General features: G+C 40.3%; 1 pseudogene; it reads right to left on the reverse strand.

Annotated features, from left to right (window-relative positions):
- Window positions 1-16417: 16417 nt before the first annotated feature.
- Window positions 16418-16535, reverse strand: LOC126485295 (5S ribosomal RNA; annotated as a pseudogene).
- Between the last annotated feature and the right edge of the window lie 7975 nt (window positions 16536-24510).

A 24510-nucleotide genomic window follows, 5' to 3' on the forward strand; every position in this document is an offset into this window, starting at 1 on the left:
GAGACCTACAGGACTTGAAAGCTTTCGCAATGAGTTTGAACGTGTCACTGAGGAAGTCACGAACCGTACGTGTAGAGAAATGGAATTCCGATTAGACGTTTTCACTGCTATTAAGGGTGCATACACTGACGTGTATGAAAGAGGGAAACAAAACTTTATCACTTATCACATGTTGAAAATCATTTGTTAACAACTAGTGTAGTTTTAAAGGTATTAAAGTCTTAAGCTGTAAACATAATTTATAAAGATCCCGTATTACTAACAAATCGTTCATAGATTTTTATGGGGTGATTCAGCCATTCCTACTTCTTATCCTTCTCTCAAAAAAAAAAAAAAAAAAAAAAAAAAAAAGTGTAAAGAGGTTAGCAATCAAATTCCAAATACTTCTGGGTTCCACTTATACTTCAGTCGAAGCCCTTTCATGTTTTCATTTCTGCCCTGCTCTTATCAAACCACAATTAGTACGCTTAAATTAGGCCAGATAAGTCCCAGAAGCAGACAAATGCTTCTTAAGTACCTCGTTGAAAGCATCCGTTATCCATTACTAAACATGTTCCGCCGAACGTAAGTTCTACGGCCGAGGTCGAATAAATTAAATTTGTGTATCGCGTAATGCAAGGAGCACTAATTCCCGCGAGCTTTCTCCGTAATAATATTCTTCTGCTAATCTGAAAACCGATTTTCGTGTTTGTTGAGGCGCTCTTAGGGCGTTTAATATTCAGTCGAGACTGAAATTAACACTAATGAGCTATTAACGTCTACCGCAGTCGAAACTATTGCTGCGTTCCTAATTGAAGAGGCGAGCCCTTAATGGGCCGGTAATAGTGCGTGAAGGCGGGACAGTTCAGAACTTGTATCTTTCTGACGTGAACTTCCTCTCGTGTTGCTGTTTCCAGGAAATATTAAAGTCGACGAAGAAGTTAATAAACTTGTTGCGAGAAAGGCCTCCGTCTAATTAACGTTTTGGACGAAGCGATAGACACGTTGGTCGTAATGAAATTAAATTCTTGCATGCGAAAATTAATTATCGTGCGTTATTAAAACGCAATACTGGTGTAAAAGCTCGGTCTGGGCCTGGATTCCCGACGCCCGATGTCTCCCTGACAGGGATTTTCACTTCGCGTGACGTCTGCGACAATGAGGCTATCGTTGCACTGATTCATAAAGGAATCTAAAAATCACGTTAGTCTGTCGTTAAATCTTCGTTGTATAGATCCTACCAACGTCCAGTACAAGAAATGAGTAGTGGAAATAAAGTTGAAAAGATTCAAAAAAGTTATATTAAAATGATTGAAGTCAAATTAATAATTTTTTATTATTTTCGACTAATTTCGATTTTAAGTTATTATCTGATACACGAGGCCTGTCCAGAAAGTTAGTTCCGATTGATCGCGAAATGGAAAGCGCATAGATTATCAGAAATCTTTTATTTGTAACAGTTAGCTACACCTTCCAGCTACTTCTCTACGTAGTCACCGTTCTGACTTTGACATTTGTCGTAGCGTTGTACCAACTTTTCAATACCTTCATCATAGAAGGCAGCCGCCAGTGCTTTCCGCCAATTCTCCACGCTGGCCTACAGCTCGTTGTCTGTGCCAAAATGTTGTCTTCATAGACAGCGGTTCATGTGACCAGAGATGAAACTCAGAGGGAAACAATTATGGGATGTATTGTGGATAACCAAAGATTTCCAATTGAAAACGATGCAGGAGCATCTTCATTGCCCCTGCAGAATGCGGCTGAGAATTATCTTGAAGAAGAAATAGCACGACAGTTATGTAATGTTGGCTGCATATCTTCAGGCGAAATTTCTCACCAGGCCCTCGTACTTTGCGGGAGATACTATTTTCTAGACATCTTTACGCGCTCACTGTGAGCTCATAAATGAGAAGAGCGACGTGCTGCTATGTGGGGTCATACTAGAGACACTACCCAACACATCTGTGCAAAGCTTTATCAGATTTTCATAGTCGTTTCCATTTCGCGAAACTTACTTTCTGGACGCCCCTCGTAGAAATATTACTACCGTAACCTGAAAGCACGGTCCGTTGACACCAAAAGTACAGAGAGAACATCGTGAGTCTACGGTATCACACATCTCGGTTTTACTATACAGGATGAGACAGCTGAGACAGGCCACAATACATACTGGGTGATCAAAAAGTCAGTATACATTTTAAAACTGAATAAATCACGGAATAATGTAGATAGAGAGGTAAAAATTGACACACACGCTTGGAATGACATGGGGTTTTATTAGAACAAAAAAAATATGAAAGTTCAAAGTATGTCCGACAGATGGCGCTTCATCTGGTCAGAATAGCAATAATTAGCATAACAAAGTAAGACAAAGCAAAGATGATGTTCTTTACAGGAAATGCTCAATATGTCCACCATCATTCCTCAATAATAGCTGTAGTCGAGGAATAATGTTGTGAACAGCACTGTAAAGCATGTCCGGAGTTATGGTGAGGCATTGGCGTCGGATGTTGTCTTTCAGCATCGCTAGAGATGTCGGTCGATCACGATACACTTGCGACTTCAGGTAAACCCAAAGCCAATAATCGCACGCACTGAGGTCTGGGGACCTGGGAGGCCAAGCATGGTGAAAGTGGCGGCTGAGCACACGCCCATCACCAAACGACGCGCGCAACAGATCCTTCAGGCGTCTGGCAATATGGGGTGGAGCGCTATCCTGCATAAACATCGTACGTTCCAGCAGGTGTTTATCAACCAGGCTGGGGATGATGCGATTCTGTAACATATCGGCTTACCTCTCACCCGCCACGGTAGCAGTTACAAAACCAGAATCACGCATTTCCCCGAAGAAAAAAGGGCTGACAACGGTAGATGTGGTAAAACCAACCCATACCGCGACTTTCTCGGTGTGCAATGGAGTTTCCACGACAGTTCTACGATTTTCGGTAGCCCAAATTCTGCAGTTATGAGCGTTGACAGACCTTCGTGGCGTGAAATGAGCTTCGTCGGCCTTTTGAAACGCCCACACGGCAAATGCCCTTCGCTTCACTAAATCGCCAGCTAACAGTTCATGATGCCGATGGATTTTGTACGGATAGCATCGGAGGGTACGCCTAAGTGCCAACCAAACAGTAGTGTATGGAATGCCGGTGCGACGAGCGACTGCACGAGCGCTGACTTTCCCGTGCATAGACGAACCCGCTACAGTCTCCTTCCTGAACTGTCTCTGCAGCATTACGCCTTGTGCTCGGTCGGGCACTACGGGGTCTATCGTCTAAACAACCCGTGGCTTCGAACTTCGAAATCATTCTCGCCACAGCTGCATTTGTCAACGGATCTTCCTATGGCGATAGGATCGTAACGCTGAACTAGCACATTCCCCATTCTGATAATACAGCTTCACTAAAAGCGCCTTTTCTCTCTCATTGTAAGTAGGCTGTTTAGGTTTTCTTATTGGTAACGCCACGTAGCGCTCTGTATGAAAAATGACTGGCTGTACTGTGTGCAGTCTGTGGCTAGTTTGCATTGTTGTCTGCCATTGTAGTGTTGGGCAGCTGGATGTTAACAGCGCGTAGCGTGGCGCAGTTGGAGGTGAGCCGCCAGCAGTGGTGGATGTGGGGAGAGAAATGGCGGAGTTTTGAAATTTGTAAGACTGGATGTCATGAACTGCTATGTATATCATGATTTTTCAACACTATTAAGGTAAATACATTGTTTGTTCTCTATTATAATCTTTCATTTGCTAACTATGCCTATCAGTAGTTAGTGCCTTCAGTAGTTTGAATCTTTTATTTAGCTGGCAGTAGTGGCGCTCGCCGTATTGCAGTAGTTCGAGTAACCAAGATTTTTGTCAGGTAAGTGATTTGTGAAACGTACAGGTTAATGTTAGTCAGGGCCATTCTTTTGTAGGGATTTTTGAAAGTCAGATTGCGTTGCGCTAAAAACATTGTGTGTCAGTTTAAGCACAGTCTTGTATAATTGTTCAAAGGGGACGTTTCATATGTCGACCTTTAGCCGAGGATACCTCACTGGAATCTTCTGATTTTTTTCTTGTAGTTTGTGTAATTAGTGTAGGTTTTGTTTATTGCTAGCGCGTAATTGTAGAGAGAATCTCCTTTGTAGTTGCTTTCTGTTGTGGCATGCATGTAGATTTGCACCAAGTATTTCGCAGCTGCGCTTGCAATTAACTAGATATTATTTTCAGTACTATGGTGATGTGTTCTCTTATTTTTGCTCTTCAAATTGTGTTTTTCCGTGTTATCGTGTGAAATATTGTGACAATAATGGCGTGTGAAAAACGTAATACTAGGCTCCAAAGTAAACTGAGACATGACAGTGAAGACGAAAGCAGTGTGTTAGCGCCACCGTGTAATAAATTAACTAATGTTCAAAGTAGTAATTTGGTAATTGTGCATAGGGAAATGGAGCGGGCTGCAAATAATGGTGTATGCAGTGAAACAATTAGTGAACAGGGAAGCATTATCGATCGATCGGTGGGCAACAGCTCGCCTCAGCAATTGGGAATGACAGAACACAATATTGCAAATCCTGTAGACTCAGGTTTTGGGTTCTCACCGGTTTCTCAAATGAGTCAAGACACATTTTCCGCTTGTCAAAATGTGAATGTTTCCGGTGCAAATTCACTGCCGAAAAGCACTGAGGAACATGTTTCAGACACCAGTGCATTGTTATTACAATTAATGCAACAAATGGAACAAAAGCTTCAAACGCTAGACACAATGGAACAAAATCAGAGACAAACACAGCAAAAGCTTCAAAAGTTAGACACAATGGAACAAAATCTTCAAAAGTTAGACACAATGGAACAACACCAGAGACAAACACAGCAACAGTTAGACGCAATGGAACAAAATCTTCACACCACGCTTGAACAAACACGTGAAGATTTAACTACTGAGTTACATAAAATCGAATCGAAATGTCAAAAAGTCTGTAGCGACGTAAAAACACAAATTTGTGAGCATTTTCAACCCATTTTTTCGCGGCATGAAAATGCATTACAGAATCACGAAGCAGCCATCAAAGAACTGCAGATTATTGTTCATGAAAATCATGAGACCTTGCAAGCTAAAATTGACTCAGTTGCATCTACCGATTCGGTTACGCAACTTGCAAAAACTCAGAAAAACTTAAAGGACACAGTAGATACGATTTAAACACAAATGGACACTCTGAAACTTGGTTCAGAAAAACACACAGAGGAAATAATTTCACTAACGGATAAAGTAGCCGAACTTTCAGATCAGTTCACTAACTTATCTACAAAGGTAGATGATGATCTGAATGACACAAGACCTGTAGCCATCACTGACACAGAAGAGTATGAACAAATTAAGAAATTCAAACAAAATCAGAATCAAATTAATACGCAACACAAAAGAGAAATCCGGGAAGTACAAGATCAGTTGGCACAAGTAATACAAAAATTACATATTTCAGAGGACACTCGCGCTCCAACACGGGAAGAGGGACTTGGAAATACGGAACAACCACAAAATAATAACACAGGACACTTCGGAAATTATGAAAGAAATTGGCAAGGTGCACCGAATTCTGAGATGGAACCGTCGACACGACGTAACAATGACCGATATGCTACTCCCCGACACGATGATTTTGACTATAAGCTGTTCATTACTACACGTAAATTCAAAACATTTAAGAATTCTGGCAACGACATTCATCCACAACCATGGCTCCATCAATTCTCTCATTGTTTTCCTCCCAACTGGTCATTAGAGCACAGATTAGAATTTATGTGTGGCTACTTAGAGAATGAACCAGCTGTAAGAATGCGATCAGTCATTCACGATTGTCACAGTGAAGGAGAATTTTACCATGCCTTCCTCTCAGCATATTGGTCTCAAGCTACACAAGACCGAGTAAAACATAGCATCATAATGATGCTAAATTTCGAACAATCTGAATTTTCCAGTCTTGTGAAATATTTTGAAGACATGTTGCACAAGAATCAGTACCTGTCAAATCCATACAGCCCCTCAGAACGCATCCGCATTTGCTTAATCAAATTACCTGAACATTTACGACATATTATTTTGGCAGGACGTTGCAAAGACAACATTGAAGCTTTTCAGGGACTCTTACAACAATTAGAAATTGACACTGATAATCACGGAACGCGAAAACAGGAACACACCAATTACAGGTCACATCCATCGCAATTCCGCGATGAAAGAAATAATAACTTGACACGACAAGGCTATTCTCACAACACAAATCGTGACCAAAACAGACACCACCCATGACAACCGTTGGCAGAGTTGTAATAACTACAGGGAAAGATCACCTCTCCGCGGTAATGACTATCACAGAGACAATCAGAGAAACAGACAATATGGGAACCAAAATAAATATTATCAAGGGAGACAGAATAACTTCAGATGCATTGGTCCAGCGCGCAGTTACGATTCAGGGAGAAATTCTCCACCACGTGACCGACAAGAAAGAAACTATGGAATCTACCGACATGACGACAGACGATATGATCGTAACGACAGACCTGAATTGCAACAGAACTGGCGGGATTCAAACAGAGCAGGGCCCTCTCGACAAGGTGAATTTGTAGAAGTTAGGTCTCCAAATCCCAATAACAACGCGCGCCAACAAAGAGACAATAGGCAATGACTCATACCGCTGGCAGCCACGAAACGTACGTATGAAACTGACGACGCAGCTGCCGTAGCTAGTAATTACGTAAAAATGGAAGACATTAGGGACATCTTACTCCAGGAACACGACGTAAAACGTAACAACATTGCATATCCTGTGATTCACATTACAGTAAATGACGTAAAATTTACGGCAGTACTTGACTCTGGCAGTCCCATTTCAGTAATTAGTGAAACAGCCTTTATCAAATGTAACAAATCGAACGATTGCCCCACACTTCCGATACGTAAGATTAAATTACAAGGTGCAATCATTGGAAAAAGTGTAGATGTACGCCAACAAACCAACTTAGAATTCTTTTGTAAAAGACACAGCTTCTCTATGAACTTTCTCATTGTTCTATTATTGTCGACGGAAATTATATTGGGAGTAGACTTTTTGAATGAATACAAAGCAATCTTAAACTTTCACGATGCTGAAATAAGTTTAGAGAAAGAAGGTAAGTCAATAGCTTTGAAATTTGAAGATTGGCTCTCAAACCATGACGAGGAAATTAATCGGCTTTACCTTCTGTTAGACAACAGTTCGGAATTTTCTACGGATCTAGACACTAACAATCACTCTGCAAGTACTGACAGGGATGATATCGACGACATATTTGATACAAATGAGTTACTTCAAAATAAAATTCGAACAATTGAGAATTGTAATGACACTGATAGGCAAGACCTTTCTGAGATTTTACAAGCACATTCCACAGTTTTTACTCACAAAACAGGAACAATCAAGGGATTTCAATACCACTTTCGTGTTCGTGAGCATACTAAATTTTGTGTTAGACCATACGTAATTCCAGCACATTATAGGGACCGTGTTAGAACAGAAATACAATCTATGCTTAATGAGGGCATTATTGAGCCTGCAGTAAGCTCATACAACAATCCATTACATGTTGTTGAGAAGAAAAATGGATCGATCAGACTTGTCTTAGACTCGAGACAAATCAATACTATCATCATTCCTGAAACAGACAGGCCGCAAACGATGGAAGAACTTCTTCAAAATTTTAATCGCCTAAAAGTGTTGTCTTCTATTGATCTCGGATCCAGCTTTTATCGGATCGAACTTCATCCAGAATGTAGAAAATACACAGCTTTCCTTTGTTTCGGCGTTTGTTATCAGTTCGGGAAACTTCCTTTTGGTATCAACATTTCTTCGGCAGCATTCATTCGCGGGCTAAATTCCCTATTACCTGAGTTCTTAAAACGTCACATCACCTTATATGTGGACGATATTCTGATAGCAGAAGCCTCATGGGAACAACACAATCGCATCCTCAACAGCGTGTTACATATTTTTGCAGAATCTGGAATTACAGTTAACTTGGAAAAGTCTGAATTTGGTAGGACAAAGGTGAAGTTTTTGGGACATATTATTTCTTCTGAAGGCATTCAGCCGGATCCTGAAAAGTTAGAAGCAATCAGAGCCATTCCAGTTCCATCCACAAAAAAACAAGTCCGCAGTTTTCTAGGTCTCGTAAATTTTTACCGTCGTTTTCTGAATATGCAAATTCTAGTTACACCAAAACTTTGTTCTCTCACTGGAAAAAATACTATTTGGAACTGGGACGAACAAGCACAGTTGGAATTCAATTCTTTGAAAGAATCGCTACTTAACGCGCCAATACTAGCTCATCCAGATGTGTCACAAGATTTCTGCCTTAGCACGGATTCTTCTAAAGTCGGTCTTGGTGCCCATTTATTTCAAGAAGCCATAGAAAATGACACTACTGTTCAGAAAACCATTGCTTTTGCTAGCCGAGTGCTAACAAAATCTGAAAAAAATTATTCCGTTACTGAATTAGAAGCTTTAGCTATCGTTTGGGGATTTAACAAATTCCGTTTCTTTCTTTCTGGTAAGCGCGTAAAAGTATACAGTGATCATCGTGCATTACAATTTCTTATGTCTTCAAAATTAAATCATGACAGGTTAAAACGTTGGGCATTGTTTCTGCAAGAATTCCGCTTCACAATAGTCTACATTCCCGGCAAGGAGAACATTGTTGCGGACGCACTGTCACGCGCACCGGCTGAGCTTGAGAAAAGCAACACAGAAGGCAATCTCGAGAAAAATTTCAGTATTCTTTACATTCAGAAAGTCGCCTTTGAGAACTTCATCACCACATCTTTAAAGGACATTGCTCATGAACAAGATAAAGATCCGATTTGGAAAGACATCGAGAGCAAATGGCATGAAAAGACACACACACAGATTCGGCATTATTATCCGGTTAGAAACAACATACTCTTCAAACGCTGCACTGTTGATGACAAGCTATGGGTACTTTGCATTCCAGACGATTTTGTTAATAAGCTCATTTGATACATTCATTTCAGCTACGCACATTTTGGTCCACGAAAGTGTTATCATATTCTTCGAACGACTTGTTATTTTAACAATATGGAAAAGAGAATACGAAGAGTCTTGTCTATTTGTAAACTTTGTCAAAAGGCGAAACCATCTACTGTCTCACATCGTGCTCCATTGTTTCCTATTATTCCTTCTAAATTAAAAGAATTTGCTGCTGTTGATCTCTTGGGACCGCTTGTCAGAACATCTAATGGATTTTCGTACGTTCTAGTCGCTGTTGAACTTACTTCAAAATTTATTTCTTTCACTCCGTTACATAAAGCCACTGGACGGTCTGTATCCAACGCCTTTGTTAAAAATTTCTTACGTGAAGTTGGACACGTTAGTAAAGTCATTTCAGATAACGGGCCGCAATTCAGATTTGCTGTTTGGTCACGCATGCTTCGGAATCATAAAATCAAACCTGTTTTTATTTCATTGTACTCACCACATTGTAACCCCACCGAACGGATTATGAAAGAAATCAATAAGCTTTGCAGACTTTATTGTCACAGAAAGCATCAACATTGGGACAGATATTTACACTTATTTCAAAACGTGCTGAATGAAATGCCTCACGACTCCACTGCTTTACCACCTACTCTTGTACTAAAGAATGAAGAACCACCGAACAGAATCAGAGAGCTTGTACCTTTCCCGAAAACACGTAAACTTCAACACAAAGACATAATTGATTTGGCTATTATATATATAAAATCTGCAGCAGACAAAAGGAGAAAACTACACGGTAAAGCAAATGGAAAGAAATTATATATTGGTCAGAAAGTTCTCATTAAAGCTCATTCATTGTCACATAAGAAGAAACACTTGAGTCACAAATTCTTTCTAGTTTACAATGGACCTTACAGAATCCGACGTATACCACATGATAATTGCGTTGAAGTTGAAACTTTGCGTACTAGGAAGAGTAACGGTTTACACCACATTTCACATGTAAAACCGTTTATTGAAAGATAATCCGCTTTTTAACTTTGTCTTTGCCATAAAACTTTTCACTTCACATTTCTAGTATGCTTTCTCAGACTTAAGAATCTGTTAACATGCAACAATGTTTGAAGTTAAATATCCAGTCTAGAACCTAGGGAACATTTTTAAACAGAAATTACGAATGCATTGTTATAGTGAACAGATGACACAGTGTTGTATTTGTTCATTCTTGCTTGTTAGTTGCACGATTACGTAACGACTATCAGGCTTACATACTTAGGACATATACTGGTACTGCTAATGAGATTTTAATGCAACATTTTGGTTTACTTGAAAATACATTCTGGATTTAAAGTACTTTCAGTGAGGTACCAGATGACATAGTGTTTAGTTTATGTGACAGCTACACGATTTTATCACAGCGCTACTAATAACTGACAATTTACAATGTTGCTTTTGCGGTGTATCTGTTTTATATCTGCACAGTTTTTCTGTATTATTCTGGAAAGTAAAACATGTTTTAGTAGCAACTTTTGTGGTATAGCTACAAGGAGACAGCCTTCTCTGTAGCACAACAATACGTTACAGGACAGTACTTTCTTCATCACGGCAATAAGCGTAATAACTAAGATATCTATACGCAAAGCATTTCACTTTTGTTTATCATGAGGTAAGGACATTGACTTCTGCAGAACTTAGCTTTCGGAGGACGATAACTACGACACTTCCACAGAGATTATCTTACAACAAGACGCACGTTTTGGCGCTACTGTACACGTATTTGAGTGATTAATTTTGTACTTAAAACATTTATTGTTAAAGATATTTGAAGTACAATGATACAAAGTTTTTCTGTGATACATTTCATTCCATTGCAATAATCTGTAACACCTGAGGGTATAATTACATTAATCCTCAGGGGGGTACATGCCTACTTTGTGTACCATGTGTTTGGCAAGCACAAGGAGCCCTAGCTAATATGGTATTTGCTTACACAACTTTACACATCGGTCCATATTTCTCTAACACACAAATTGCACAGCTATCTGATCATTTAACTGAGAGATAAACAGTTTTTTTTTACTACATCAGTGACACATGTTTACGCAATTACACAGTTGGGTAACTTCACACTTACAAAATTGTATTTTGTGTGTACTTTGTGAACTGTTCATATTTTTTCGGAGCCATTGTGATATTATGAGAGCCTTAAATGATACATTTGGTAAGGGAGCATGATTTTAAAGTATGTTTGAGGTAGATGACACTATTGAAATGAGCAGAGAATTTTTTTTAGGTTTTGAAATTATTGGAGGAAGCTACGACGATTTTGAGAGTTGACTGAGGTGTTATGATGTTATTATTACGATGACTATGTGTATTGTGCTGTTGCGGTATGTTTATGATCAATAAGCTGATGCTATATGAGTTATTTGAGTATACTACGTATCTGTTATGATGAAATATTGAAAAAGTGTTGACGAATAAGGTAAGGAATAATGAGTAGTGGTTAGGGAAACTGGTTTGTGAAAAAGGTTGTTGGAAACCAAGAATCGTACTTTAAGAGTTATAAAATGTATGTAAATGCGTGAATGTATTACAATGCCGACAAAATTTTTTTGGACTCTCTTATGTCAATAGGATTTTGTTTCTACAGATTTGTAACGCAAATTCTTGACCTGTGAAATATTTTTATATGAGACTGTCACTGTAGCGGAAACTGCTGTCGTAAATATTTCCGTAAGAAAGTTAAGTGACCACCTGCACATAATGCGTCGTGGGCACCCAGCTGTGTCAGACGCCTGGAGAAATGCCATTAGTGTGTGCCTTTTCAGAGGCACAGGTAGAAAAAAAAGGGAGGCCATTATCCTCGCTATTGACATTCCTTTGTAGAAAGCATCGCAAATACGACACGCTCAAACTTGAAAACATATGATTATATTGTGGAGCTCTTAAATTATGATATTTACTAAAATGCTTAATGAAACGATGAGAAACATTTGACAGCTATTGTCTTGCTCGTTGAGAGAAATGCCATATGGCTTGCTTAATGTATTTATTTACTCATTTTGTTTAATATCTAGTTTCTAGCTGCACTGCAGCATTGGTTAAAATAAAATTTAGTAGATGTACTAATATAAATATTTTATGCCTACAGATCCAGTAAATAATTTTATGATCTATTCAAAAAAAATGAAGGAGCATAAAAAGACATTTCCCTTCACAGGAATTGCATATGGAATTTTCTTTTCAACTACTTGGTAATTTTTTTGGTAGAATAACTTCTTGTGGTACACCACTTTAATTACATAGACATTAAGATGTGAATATACATTTCCCTTGTCTGCATTGTTGCCTTTAATGTGATGTTTTTTCTGCTTGAGCTATGTCATGTTCAGATATAAGTTATTGCATTTGCTGCTGCTGTTTGCCAGGCATAGTGCTACTAAATTTCACTTTGTATTACTCTGTTAAGCTAGTTTTACTACTGATTTATTTTTCTTGTTGCTGCACATTGGCTCATATTAGTTGTAATGTTGCATTGCTTGGTAATTTAGATTTATTACAGCTTGCTTTGACAATTTCCATTTTTTTCATTGTTGTTTGTATTAATTGTTTTGTGCTGCTGCATTGCCTCATCCCTTAGTTTAGCATCTGAGCTCAGTGGATTTAAGTTAGCTTAAGAGGGGGTAGACTATATAAGAGAATGAGTTGCGATGAATTGGAAGTAATGCATTGAGAAGTTTTTCGAAAAAAGTGCAGAAAGCAGGTGTAGATAGCACTTTTTGAAATAATGAAGAACGAAGGGAGATCTCCAAGAAGTAAAGAAAGTTTTGTTTGCAAGATACTGCAGTAAAACAAACCCTGTCCTTTCCCTTTCTGTTATTCCACTATGTGTGTGTGTACTCCTGTATATTTGCGTTCTTCCTGTCTTTATGTGTTTATCTAATAAGAGTTATGTTGTAGAATTTTTCTGATAATGTGTTATTTTCTTTGTAAAGATGTTTAGACATTATTTATTCTGTTCTGTTTTAATGCTCATGTGTGAAGTTGATGTTTCGACAGTTATTCTGATCTTTTATGTATTTACTTATGTCATAATTCCTGTAACACTGATGTATATGTTATTTCGATTCTTCTGTAAAGCCTGCATTACTACAAATGTTCTCTGTATTGTTATGTTCTTTAATGATGTATTTTGTACCTTTCTTATTGTATTCTTATGTTATAAAATTGCAATTGACACCAGTTCATCAAATTAAGCAACTTGTAAGTTACATATCACTGCCCACTTTTCTGTTGATCATAGTATATTGACAATATGTGAGAAGTTGGGACTGTTTGTGCTTGCACGTGTGTTAATAATTCAGCAAGGGACTGGTTAACAGCATTGCTGGTTCTAAGGACAATTCAAAAACTTTGTGAGTGCACAAGTGGTGGTTTATGGACTTGCTATATTCTCCGCAAGACTCTTCGATGGTGATTGTGCACCTGAACAGTCGCAACAAATGGCCGTTGGTCGTCTCTACAACGTCTACAGTGGGTCTGCACCTTTGATGGCCTACCAATACCGTAATCTCTACCAGAAGTACAGTGGGTCTGTTCTGTGATGACCTACCTACCAATATTCTTCAAAACTTCGACTGACTCTGCTGTGAGTTTGGTCTGTTATGGCTCATTACCTGTGTGCATGTCAAGAGTCAGCACCGTATTTCCGTTGGAAGGACAACACTACTTCTTCAAGATGGCATGGAAATCCACTACTTCCGTGTGCATTTTCTTTTACTGCTCAGACTTTGAGAAAAACACTGCAATTTTACTGTGATGAATGATCAGGACTGTCTTTATGGACTGTGAGAAAATTTTAGCTTTTGACCAACATTGTATTAATAAGTGTGCGCATTTGATATTTTTCTTACTGTAATTATGAAAATTTTTTCAAATCTGTATTGGCCAGTGCCCAAAACAATTTGTAAAATTTTTTGTGGGGAGCATGGGGGCTATGTAAGTAGGCTGTTTAGGTTTTCTTGTTGGTAACGCCACGTAGCGCTCTGTATGAAAAGTGACTGGCTGTGCTGTGTGCAGTCTGTGGCTAGTTTGCATTGTTGTCTGCCATTATAGTGTTGGGCAGCTGGATGTTAACAGCGCGTAGCGTGGCGCAGTTGGAGGTGAGCCGCCAGCAGTGGTGGATGTGGGGAGAGAAACGGCGGAGTTTTGAAATTTGTAATACTGGATGTCATGAACTGCTATGTATATTATGATTTTTCAACACTATTAAGGTAAATACATTGTTTGTTCTCTATAATAATCTTTCATTTGCTAACTATGCCTATCAGTAGTTAGTGCCTTTCGTAGTTTGAATCTTTTATTTAGCTGGCAGTAGTGGCGCAGGCTGTATTGCAGTAGTTCGAGTAACCAAGATTTTTGTGAGGTAAGTGATATTGAAACGTATAGGTTAATGTTAGTCAGGGCCATTCTTTTGTAGGGATTTTTGAAAGTCAGATTGCGTTGCGCTAAAAATATTCTGTGTCAGTTTAAGCACAGTCTTTTATAATTGTTCAAAGGGGACGTTTCATCATTACAGCTCCTTTTATACACGATTGTCATGCGCAGTCACTAACGTTTTGCTGTCCAGCGCCATCTGTCGGACATTTTGTGAACTTTGTTTTTTTTTTTCTAATAAAACCCCATGTCATTCCAAGCATGTGTGTCAATTTTTATCTCTCTATTTACATTATTCCATGGTTTATTAAGATTTCAAATTTATAATGACTTTTTGATCACCCGGTATACCCAGAATGAATAAATATATCAAGGTGTGGTTTTCGCCAATTTATAGGGGGCAATGTGGCGAATATGCTGAAGTTCGTTAGCTATCTCTATCGTTTACAGTCGCCGAATTATGACACCGATTTCATTTGTTTCTAATTAAACTGTGCACTTTATCCCCTGACATTCGAGAAAAGCTTCTAAGAGAACTTCAACGACATAACATGTATGGGACTTGATCAACAAGTAACAAGATAACATTGCCGCAAACAACTGTCCCGCCCTGAGGAGAAGAGGTTCCACAAACGTCTGCTCTTTGACACCAAATGTGAACAAACACGTAACTCACGCTTGTGTTTACCTGTGCATTTGAAGCCCGCCAGCCTGTGATATTCTTACGTAGCAATCACATAACTTGCTGTAAGGGTGCTGAGTTATTCACAACGTATACGACAGTCGAAAATGTGGATATCGGTTAAGGCGAATGCCTCGAAACTATTAGAGCGGCGGCGTGGTTTTGTGCTAATAGGGTCCAGGTCGTGCCAAGTACTCATGACCAGTCTTTGCGAACATTATAAAACAAGTTCAGGGAAGTTGAAGTGTGGAGAATAAAACACGGTGAGGAAACGAAGAGCAGCTGATGGAAGAAATGAAACTGATATTTTGCCAACTGTAATACACAATGTAAATGTCACTAACAGCCATCTGGGTAGTATGAGAAGCAGTACTATACTCCATTGTACTGCATCCTCTTCACTCTGCACTGCGACTACAACTTAACGGCATTAATTTCCAAAACTGATTACAGTTTCCAAATGTTAGCTACGAAAAGTGCAAAAGGATGCGGCCTATCGATGCAAAATTGTGTTCGAGGAAGAAGCAGCATTTACAAACCAAGGAGAAGTCAACCTTCGCAATATGCGATAATTGTCAGCTGAAAGTCCACGCTTGACGCAAAGAAATCGATAAAAACAACGCTCTTGGTCTATTGATTTTTCGTGCGTGTTTTTCAAGGCATTTGTCACTGGTTCCAGTTTAAATGATGGGAAACTAAACGCACTAAAGTATCTCGAGTTTCTGAGACATTCTGCTGCCGCAGTTATTGGAAAACATCTCACTAGACATAAGACCATCAGCCTGGTACCGACATGAGGGATATCCCTGCCGAGTGGTTCTAGGCGCTTCAGTCCGGAACCAGGCTGCTGCTACGGTAACAGGTTCGAATCCTGCCTCGGGCATGGATGTGTGTGATGTCCTTAGGTTAGTTAGGTTTAAGTAGTTCTAAGTCTAGGGGACTGATGATCTCTGATGTTATGCCCCATAGTGCTTAGAGCCATTTGAACCTTTTTTTTTTTTTTATCCCTCCCATTCCACACTTGTAATGACAAAACGGACAGCATTGGAACGATCGCTCATGAAACGCAAAACTGTCTGCACACTCACCAAACTTGAAACTTTGCACTATTAAGCACTCCGTCGTCAGACCACAAGTGCCCCATCGGGACCATCCGACCGCCGGGTCATCCTCAGCTGAGAATGCGGATAGGAGGAGCGCGTGGGCAGCACACCGCTCTCCTGGTCGTTATGATGGTTTTCTTTGACCGGAGCCGCTACTATTCGGTCGAGTAGCTCCTCACGAGGCTGAGTGCACCCCGAAAAATGGCAACAGCGCGCGGTGGCCCGGATGGTCACCCATCCCTGTGCCGGCCACGCCCGACAGCGCTTAACTTCGGTGATCTGACGGGAACCAGTGTATCCACAGTGGTAAGGCCGTTGCCCCTTGCACTATTAACCGTGACGGAAATTATAACGAGAGAGCTATTACGAAACACTGACGACTCCTGAAGGACATGAAACGCCTTATAACACAGGCCTGTGCTGGCGTCACCTGTAGATGAAATTCAGTGTGCAGTATTGTTTCTCCATAATCGCTTTAAGGCATGTAGCAGTGCTCAAGGTCAGCATTTTGAGCAGTTGCAATGACAGCACTTGGAATGGCAGTCCGGGGGTGACCGCCCGGATCTGGCGAGCTCCTTTGGCAAGCGGGATGCACTCAGCCCGTGTGACGCCAATTGAGGAGTTACTTGATTGAGAAGTAGCGGCTCCGGTCATGAAAACTGACAACGGCAGGAAGAGCAGTGTGCTGTCCACATGTCCCTCCATATCCGCTCCCAATGCTGCCTATCGGCTGAGAATGACGACGGTGATCCGTCTGTATCACTAGGCCTTCCGAAGCCTGTTCGGGCGGGGTTTAGTTTATCTTTATTCTATCAAGTCCTATACATGTTCTACATTGAACTTCTCTTAGAAAATTCTTTCACATGACAGAAAAAAAGTACGAGTATTCTTTTCCATTAGAAACAAACAAAGTTGGTACCATAATTCGGCGACTGTAAATGATAAAAATTACTTGCGAACGTCAGGCAATTCACCATACTGTCGGCTATAGCTTGATGAAATCCACACATCGATAAATGGAGTCCTTCTGAATACATTTCGGGTGACCCATCTTAGCTACCACACCCTGTATATTAAAATCATTCAAAAAGAAACGAGCTGTAGGCTGCAAAATGAAAACCGTTGAAGGTATCATAATTCAATTGCCAAAGGAAGAAGGTGTGGTCCCCGTAAGAGTGCTAAGGCCACAAATTCGACGCTAGAGGGACATGAGGAAACACCCTCGTGACGACAGTTCGAGCACATGCACGCATCGACCGTGTACTGCACTCGGTAGGGCGGAAAACACAGGTGGAGGCCTCAAAAGGAGAGCAGAGGCGTCTCGCCTAGTGCGCCTTCTACCAGCGAATGGTTTGCGGGGAACGGATATAAGTAGGGTTGCCTAACTTAATGTGCATAACGTATTTTTGAGCCCAGTTTTAGTCTGCCCATCGTATAAAATGAAAAGATGTTGTTGGACAGTACCGGAGAAGATTCGTTAATAATCTCACATCAAATTGACCATGAAACGGACTCTTCAAATTACAGTACTGGCCATTAAAATTGCTACACCAAGAAGAAATGCAGATGATAAAAGGGTATTCACTGGACAAATATATTATACTAGAACTGACATGTGATTACATTTTAACGCAATTAGGATGCATAGATCCTGAGAAATCAGTACCCAGAACAAGCACCTCTGGCCGTAATAACGACCTTGATACGTCTGGGCATTGAGTCAAACAGAGCTTGGATGAGGTGTACAGGTTCAGCTGCCCACGCAGCTTCAACACGATACCACAGTTCATCAAGAGTAGTGACTGGCGTATTGTGACGAGCCAGTTGCTCGGCCACCACTGACCAGACGTTTTCAATTGGTGAGAGATCTGGAGAATGTGCTGGCCAGGGTAGCAGTCGAACATTTTCTGTATCCAGAAAGACCCGTACAGGACCTGCAACATGCGGTCGTGCATTTTCCTGCTGAAATGTAGGGTTTCGCAGGGATCGATTGAAGGGTAGAGCCACGGGTCGTAACACATCTGAAATTTAACGTCCACTGTTCAAAGTGCCGTCAATGCGAACAAGAGGTGACCGAGACGTGCAACCAATGGCACTCCATACCATCACGCCGGGTGATACGCCAGAATGCCGATGGCGAATACACGCTTCCAATGTGCGTTCACCGCGATGTCGCCAAACACGGATGCGACCATCATGATGCTGTAAACAGAATCTGGATTCATCCGAAAAAAAAAATGACGTTTTGCCGTTCGTGCACCCAGGTTCGTCGTTGAGTACACCATCGCAGGCGCTCGTGTCTGTGATGCAGCGTCAAGGGTAACCGCAGCCATGGTCTCCGAGCTGATAGTCCATGTTGCTGCAAACGTGGTCGAACTGTTCGTGCAGATGGTTGTTGTCTTGCAAACGTCCCCATCTGTTGACTAAGGAATCGAGACGTGGTTGCACTATCCGTTACAGCAATGCGGATAAGATGCCTGTCATCTCGTTTGCTAGAGATGCGAGGCCGTTGGGATCCAGCACGGCGTTCCGTATTACCCTCCTGAACCAACCGTTTCCATATTCTGCTAACAGTCATTGGATCTCGACCAACGCGAGCAGCAATGTTGCGATACGATAAACCGCTGCAATAGACTACAATCCGACCTTTATCAAAGTCTGAAACGTGATGGTATGCATTTCTCCTCCTTACACGAGGCATCACAACAACGTTTCACCAGGCAACGCCGGTCAACTTCTGTTTGTGTATGAGAAATCGGTTGGAAACTTTCCCCATGTCAGCACGTTGTAGGTGTCGCCACTGACGCCAACCTTGTGTGAATGCTCTGAAAAGCATATCACAGCATCTTCTTCCTGTCGGTTAAATTTCACGTCTGAAGCACGTCGTCTTCGTGGTGTAGCAATTTTAATGGTCAGTAGTGCACATACTGTAGAGAGTGTTGATGGAGCAGAAATTTCGCTCCTAAATCGTACACAACATGTGCAGACAATGGGGTCAAATGATTTTGAACCCACAGTTCAATTCTGCCAATGGATTAGTACCCAGTGACCTGACCGGGCTTCATACGGATAGCTTTATCTGTGGCCGGTCAGCGACAATTTTGTTTATGGACCATTGCGTATGGTTATTATTCAAATTAAAATAACATGTTGCATAAGCGAATATCAACACTTTTACATAAGTGTTTTAAGTAGCACATGCCAAGGAAGGTCTCAGGAGACACGAATGTAGTTTGTTCCATATTTAATTGACATTTGAAGTGACAGCTTGTGGCAATGATGGGAGCTGCGAGCTACCACGCTGCCCTGTCCACTGGATTTCACCGCCATTCAGCGTGAGTTACGACCACTTACCAACCAACCGACTGCAGCGTCAGTCCGTGTGACCTACATTTTCTGTGTGTCCTTCACCAACATTTCCCTTCACACTCCTTAAGTATTAACGCTACACGAAAAAATCTGTTATTAGTTTAATATTTGGTATTTTCTGCACCATAGATGATTTAGGACGTCGACGGTAACTTGCCTCGGCCTCCAGGTAGTGGTAGCTCTCACCAGCCTGCCTCTGCATACGAGAGGCCTGAACCCTCTCTCCTGTTTTTATAAACCTTCCTCCTGAGTCAGTATATCTATTAATGAAGCCTGTATCAAAATTCCTACGGCATTTCCTGAGCGAGGATTTACATTTATGTTTCGATGATTCCGAGGAGTTCTGCCATTCTCCACTAGATAGCAATGGCATCGTTTCCATGGCGATGAGTGATTTTAATTCGTCATAGTTCAGCCGACCTGCACCAAATGTTTCTAAACTGGATACACAAATCCTCATCGTGAGCAGATCTATTAATGGAACCCATATCAAAGTCCTTACAAGAACTCCAGAGATTAATCTTAACATACAGGCTGTGTAACCGAAGCCAGCGTAGCCTGGAGCTGAGAGGGAAGTGTCACCAGCTCGGCTTGCATCTGCATACAGCAATCAAAGTCCCCTTTCATACTAAAGACCGTGGTAAACTACACTACACAGACAAACAAAGGACTACAGATACGCGCAGCGGAACTCTACTGTAGATATCGACGAAAACGCAAGAAATTTATCTATTAAGATTAACATGCAGAGATTCAATAACTAAACTACCAAAGCACACAGCACCAAGTTATTCGCTCCTGATTAGGAACTTGCAATATGTCATCCAAATCGGTTACTTTCCGACACAAACGAAAACGCAAGAACTTTGTATTGGATATGAAATTAACACAAATAAATTTAAAAAATAAACTACCAAAGTACACATATGAAACTATATAATTCTCTCCTAATTAGCAACACGTAAAATTTCACAAAATTTGTTACTTCTCTGTTTAAGAGATAAGGAAAGTATATGAGGACAGTGAACGGGTAATTCATTACGTAAAGCAAGATGGAAACCTAACAGTCATGGGGGATTGAAATGCGGTTGTAGGGGAAGGAGTAGAGGAAAGGGTGGCGGGAAAACATGGGCTTGGCAATAGTGGTAAGAGAGGAGAAATGCTAATTGAGTTCTGCAATATATTTCAGCTAGTAACAGTGAATACTCTGTTCAAGAATTACAAAAGGAGAAGGTAAACTTGGGAAAATCTGGCAGATAGGGGAAGATTTCAGTTAGATTAGTCAGACAGAGATTCCGAAATCAGACACATTGTAAGGCATATCCAGTAGCAGATATAGACTCAGATCACAGTTTAGTGGTGATGAAGAGTAAGCTGAAGTTTAAGAGTCTAGTCAGGAAGAAACAAAGGGCAATGGAATGGGATACAGAAGTACTAAGCAATGAAGAAAGATGCTTGAAGTTCTCTGAAGCTGTAGATATCGCGATAAGGAATTGTTGAGTAAGTAGTTTAGTTGAAGAGGAATAGACATCTATAAAAAGGGCAATCACAGAAGTCGGAAAGAAAAACATACATACAAAGAAGGTAAATGCGAAGGAAATGTGGGTAACAGACGAAATACAACAGCAGATCGATGGAAAAGGGAAGTACCAAAATGTTCAAGAAAGTACAGTAATACAGAAATACAAGTCACTTAGGAATTAATTAAACAGGAAGTGCAGGGAAGATAAGGTGAAACGCCTGCATGAAAAATGTGAAGAAATCGAAAAGGAAATGACTATCGGAAGAAAAGTCACAACGACCTGAAGTGAAATTAAAGGCATGGGTGGTAACATGAAGAGTGCAACGGGAATTCCACGGTTAAATGCAGAGGAGAGAGCGGATAAGTGGAAAGAGTACATTGAAAGCCTCTATGAGGGGGGAGATATGTCTGATACCATAGGAAAAGAAAGAGAAGATTTAGAAGAGATAGGGGATCCAGTTAAGAATCGGAGTCTAAAAGAGCTTTGGATGACTTAAGAGCGAATAAGGCGGGAAGGATAGATAACACTGCATCAGAATTTCTAAAATCATTGGGGGAAGTGACAAAAAAATGATTATTCACGTTGGTGTGTAGAATGTATGAGTCTGGCAATATACCATCTACGTATTGGGAAACCACCATCCGCACAGTTCCGAAGATTGCAAGATCCGCCAAGTGCGAGAATTATCGCACAATCAGCATAACAGCTGATGCATCCAAGTTTCTGACAATAATAACATACAGAAGAATGGAAAAGAAAACTGAGGATATCTTAAATGACGATCAGTTTGGCATTAGGAAAGCTAAGGGCACAAGAGAGGCAGTTCTGAAATTGCGGGTGGAAGCAAGACTAAAAAAAAAAAAAAAAAAAAAAAAAATTATCAAGACACGTTCACAGGATTTGTCGACCTGGAAACGGCATTCGACAATGTCAAATAGATCAAGAGGTTCGAAATTCTGAGAAAAATAGAGGTAAGCTATAGGGAAAGAGGGGAAATATACATTATGTACAAGAGCCGTAACATACAACATGTAGAAGAGTCAAAAGGGAACAGTAAGAGTGGAAGTCTAAGAACGAAGTACTCGGATTATAAAGGGTGTAAGACAGGGATGCAGTCTTTTGCCCCTACTTTTCAATCTGTACATCAAAGAAGCAACGACAGAAATAAAATAAAAGTGGGATTAAAGTTCAAGGTGAAAGGATATCAATGATGACATTCGCTGAAATGAAGGTGAATAAGAATTACAGAATCTGCTGAATGGGATTAACAGGCTAATGAGTACACAATATGGACAGAGAATAAATCGAAGGAGGACGAAAATAACGAGAAATAGCAGAAATGAGAACAGCGAGAAACTTAACATCAGGGTTGGTGATCACATCAGTATTGATTATCACGAAGTAGACGAAGTTAAGGAATTCTCCTGGCTGGGCAGCAAAATAGCCCACGTCGGACGGAGAGAGGAGGATATAAAAAGCAGACCAGCACTGGCCGAAAGGACTTACCTGGCCCAGAGAAGACTACTAGTATCAAACGTGGGCCTTAATTTGTGTACGTTTAGAGAACAGCACTGTATGGCAGTGAAACATGGACTGGGGATAAACCAGAAAAGAAGAGAACCGAAGCATTTGAGATGTGGTACTACAGAAGAACATTGAAAATTATATGGACTGATAACGTATGGAATCAGGAGGTTCTGCGCAGAATCGGCGAGGAAAGGAATATATGGAAAACACTGACAAGAAGAACGGACAGAATGGCAGGACATCTGTTAAGACATCAGGGAATAATTTCCACGGTATCACAGACGGCTGTAGAGGGTAAAAACTGTAGGCCTACATTTGAAACTAGTAAACATCTCTTGACGAGGAATGCTGTGTTCCTCTGTGTTATCCTGCCTTGTATGTCCTTACTCGGACCGCCATGCGTTACTATGCCCATAAGCATATTCAATCTTTTCAACGAGTTTTGAAATTCTTCCTCACTTTGAAAAAGGACATCAATATCATCAGCGATTTTTATCTTTGAAATTCTTTCAACAGTAATTTTGATCCCATTTCTGAGCCTTTCTTGTACTTCCTTCATTGCTTCTTCTAAAGAGATGTTGAACAGTACAAGAGAAAGATTGCATCTCTGCTTTACGTTCTTCGCTCTATCCGAGCTGTTCTTTTTTGGTTCTTGAACGTAATGTGTAGCCAACTTTTCTGATCATTTCAAACACCTTGCACCATTTTACGTTCTCGAACTCATCTTCTAAATCCACCAATGTTGTTAGTCTTTGAGTACAAGCAGTTTCTGCTTAGAGCCATCATTTTATTTATTTATTTATTTATTGTGGCGCCAGTGCCTTTCGCATGCAGCTATCTATGCTAGCGTAAGACAGAGGTATTTAGTGGTGCATTAAGGCACTTCTGAGAAGGTAGAGCATTGTAGCAGTCTTGTAACTTTTGTGTTTTGTAAATGAACTACTGAAGCAGTATGTACTTCTTACATAAATTTATTAAATTTTAGCTTCATTTTTGCTTGTTAATTAAGACTATTATTCGTTTTATGCATTATGAGTTCATGGTATTTTCGAGATGGGATTGTGTCTAGGAAATAAATCTCGTGAAACGATGTGTGGTTCAAAACTGTGTATCCCAGTGGTTCCAAAATGAAACCACGTCCTTAAACAATTGGTTGGTTATTTTTTGCCAATTTCTTCTTTGGCTCGGTGCTAACTATGATGATGAGGGTATTTTTGTGAACAATTTTCAGATTAAATTGTCTTTATGTTATTGGGACTCAAGGGTTAATTCTTGCTTCCATTGTTAGGCGAGATATAAGAACTGCCTCTTTGGTGTCTTTATCTTCCCTAAACAAAATCGATTGTCAACAATTGTCTATTTTCTTTTGCCTTTTTCTGTATGTTATACTGATCAGTATCTTTGATGCATGAACTGCCAAGCTGACTGTGCGATATTTCTCGCATTTATGTGACTTTGTTATCTTCGGATTTGTGTGAAGGATATTCTCCTGGACGTGCTTCGACATGTGTCCAATATAATAAAATCTATACTCTAAGTTAAATATTCATTTAGTTGCTCTGTGATTTTCGAGATTTCCGTAGGATTGCTGAATATCCATTCTACCTGGTTTAATCAGAGATCTTCCAGTTTTGTGTAAAACTCTGATTCTGATATTTCATCCCCTGTGTCATCCGAATATGCACGGATTTCTTCTTGTATCACGTTACCAAGTGGCTGCTACCACGTCTGGATACGCACCAGTTTGCACTCTCTATTGTGTTCAACAAGAGAATTTGTTTAACATTCTCTATGTTGACGCTTTAGAACTTCTTCGAAAGCTGTGTGCCAAAATTGTCCAAGCGACGACCATTTCCTTTACTACTTTTTCACTTTT

The sequence above is a fragment of the Schistocerca serialis genome, chromosome 6, assembly GCF_023864345.2.
Source record: "Schistocerca serialis cubense isolate TAMUIC-IGC-003099 chromosome 6, iqSchSeri2.2, whole genome shotgun sequence".
NCBI lineage: Eukaryota > Metazoa > Arthropoda > Insecta > Orthoptera > Acrididae > Schistocerca > Schistocerca serialis.